This window comes from Oryzias melastigma, linkage group LG13, assembly GCF_002922805.2.
Source record: "Oryzias melastigma strain HK-1 linkage group LG13, ASM292280v2, whole genome shotgun sequence".
Taxonomy (NCBI): Eukaryota; Metazoa; Chordata; class Actinopteri; order Beloniformes; family Adrianichthyidae; genus Oryzias; species Oryzias melastigma.
Genome location: NC_050524.1, coordinates 26340007 through 26343184, shown reverse-complemented (window position 1 = coordinate 26343184; position 3178 = coordinate 26340007). Strand labels below are relative to the sequence as shown.

General features: G+C 40.5%; 1 protein-coding gene across 3 annotated transcripts in view; it reads left to right on the top strand.

Moving 5' to 3' along the window:
* The first annotated feature begins 234 nt into the window (after positions 1-234).
* Positions 235-3178, top strand: part of LOC112136362 (aldehyde dehydrogenase, dimeric NADP-preferring) — a 23488-nt gene continuing 20544 nt past the window's right edge. For all 3 annotated transcript variants that reach the window (XM_036214979.1, XM_036214980.1, XM_024258013.2), the window contains exon 1: positions 235-779. The gene's annotated coding sequence lies outside the window, so the exon portion shown is untranslated. The remainder of the gene's footprint in view (positions 780-3178) is intronic.

The following is a 3178-nucleotide window of genomic DNA, read 5'->3' as shown; positions in this document are numbered from 1 at the left end:
AAGCCCCCTCATCCACCTCCCTTTAATTACCCAGCATGCTCTGCTCCCCGTGGCTAAATGAGCCCTTTTGTCTTGGTGAGCTTTTGTTGACGTGCACTCTGGTCTCGCTCCTGTGAACTGTGAAACTGACTTCTGTGTGTCTGTGGTCTCGTGTTCCCTACAATGACACGGCGGTGAGCTGACTTCTGACGTGGGACTGAACGGGGAGCTCCATCCTCACATGTTCTGACTCAGGCTGGGTCATAATCAGTAGAATTACCATCACTGATTATTCCTATGAAATCCATAAAGACACCTGTCCTCTTTCACTCGTGAAGGTGCAGTCATGTCAGCTTCACAGGACAAACTCTGGAGCTTTCAGACTCAGAAAGCAGCACGTGTATTATCTTTTATATCCATTTATTTTGGATATTAAGCATACAGCTTTCTTTTCTGATGTTATCTTCATATTTCTGATCAGACTGACATGCTATCGAGGATTTGACGGCGGCTGTCAGTGACCGACTGCTGCTGTACAGACTTGGGGCCCTTTGACCTGCTGCCTGGAAAACAAGGAGGAGCTTTCACTCCTGGATTTCAGAATGACTGGGGTTTGTGTGATGAGGTCTTCATAGTGGTGGGTGGTGGGCTGGACAAAGCTCCAGCAGAGCGAGTAAAGCCGTCCCAGGGCAGCGGGGGCAGCCTCAGACCGAGCCAGCGGTGGAGCGTAGCGCCGTGCCATCCGTTTTCAGACACCACTCCAGGATCTTAAGCTCCTGCTGACAGTTTCCAGCTCTGCGGTAAGCCCAATGCCTAAATGTTGATCGTTTCCTCAGAGGGCTGATGCAGGTTTTCTGACTTCGGTTTTGGGGGGTTGATGGAGTGTTTTACTGGTGGAATTCAGGACAACTAATCCATCAGCGTCTCTCAGGCTCAGTTAGTCTCTGTTAGAGCTGAGGTGTTTCAGTTTCCATCTCTGGACTAAACTTTCTTCTGAATAATTACAGTTAGATCTTGTAAACTTTAAGGCTAAATTAATCCCTTAATATATATATTTGCAATATTCCAATATTTTTGTCTATAATTTTTGATTAACCAGATTCTACTAGAAAATCTTTTATTTTTCCATATATTTTCTTAGTCCAACTCCAATATTGTATAATTTTAGAGGATTCAAAAATGGCTCCTTACTTTGTCTTATTTTTGGAGCTTGAACAGGAGAAGCGGCTGAGAGAACATTAAAAAAACATGTCACTATTAGCTGCAGCAGCATGAAGGTTTCATCATATGTGGAAAAGCTCTGAGTACATTTGAGCACACAACATTAGCTAACTGCAATTGTTTGACCGAAGTAAACTTCTGACAAATCAAAAGATCTGGTGAGCAGTTGCTCATTTCATTCTCTGAATGGTTCATGACAGGGCTGGGATGATACAACTGATTAATTGATCTGCATCGATCAAAGCTTAACAGATCAATAATTGATCCTTAAAAGTAGAGTTAAAGTCTGCTAGCTTGATGCTAAAGTATAATGGGATTTCCTACAGGACGTCTAATGCTAACACCCTAAACATACATTGTTGACTAAATGATCACCTTTATAAACTCACAGGTGCGAATTTAAAAAACTCTATTAAAGAGGCCATACCATGATTCTTAAATGCATGAACAGATCAAAATATTGTTTGGGGTTCTTTATAGAGAGGAATGAACAGTAGAATGCATTTAAAACCTCAAAATGGTAGGGCCCATTTAAGTTAATCATTTTTAAAGTAACCATTTAAGATCTAAAATGTCGTTTTTTTTGCTCATTCTTTCTTCTTCTGGAATAAGGTGTAATGCTACAGCTTGTTCCCCACCTAGCGGCCAAACCAAAACGTCCTCCAGGAGAAGCAGAACAATTGTTGGAGCTTCTCTGTTTGAGCATCCATGTAACACTGTATGATATTAACAACTCATTGTAACTTCACTAATACATTTTACAGTATGTGAACTGTATCAGATTGATATAAAAATATTGAAAACATATATATAAATCAGGGGTCTCAGACATTTTCTTGTGAGGGCTCATAGGTGTTACCTTCTCTGATGTGGGGCTGGGTCAGTTTGTAGGGTAACAAAAATAAACGTGTAAAAATTGAAGGATGCGTCTAAACTCAAACATTTAAAGTTTTCCAGAAAGCCACACATAACCAGATAGGACCACAGACTGCAGAAGAGTACAATAAAAATGGCCAAACTGAAAAAAAACAAAACAAAAATCATATGATGGTGTTCAGGGGGCCAGGCCAAATGTGGAGGCAGGATAGATCCAGCCTGCAGGCTGTAGTTTGGGGACCCCTGATATAAATAGATTGTTAATGTATTTCTAAACAAATGTGTTTAAATGAGTAAACCGTAGAAACTCAAAATTGAATTGAATTGAGTGGATCAAAAAAAAATTGGAATGTAATCAATCCAGGCTCTGGTAAATTGATTGGATTCTGGACATTTTTGGTGATACCCAGCCCAAGCTTTAAATGAACCACAGGGGCCTAAAGAAGCTAAGATCTGACACCGAGCAGTTTGCAGGGAAATACTTCAGACTGGAAGAAACTCTTCTGACAGCAGCTTTGTATGAACATTCAGTCAGTGTAAATGTTTCTGTTATTTCCTGCTGTTTCACTCCTGAAGAACAGAAAACTGGATTAATCTCTTTACATTGTAGGTCAGGGGTCACCAACACGTCGCCCGCAGGCGCCAGGTCGCCCTCAAGCACCACATAAGTCGCCTGCAGGTCTCTTCCAAAAATAGCACAACTCACTTGTGAGCTGCGCGAAAATGACATTTTATTGTGATGCAATTTTTTGAAATCACACTTGCCTTTACAAATGATTAAAAATTAAAACATCTTAAAAATATTTGTTCATTATTGCTGAAGCCAAAAATGACCTATCCCTTTATCTTTATTTTTTTTAAAATCATTTTCTTGTTATAACGAGATAATCGGTCCCCTTCTCCCTTTCCCGCATGGAGACACTGAGACCTTACCTGTTTTAAGATTCTTTATTTTGTGGTTAACAACAACAATAGAAGAAAACACTCCACAAAAGTTGTTTTGGTCAATTCTTTAACTTATTAGCGGAGCTGCGCTCCTCAAACGCCTGAGTGAACCCGCCCCCTCCCTTTCTTTCACCCAAAAGATGCTTTCACATTAACT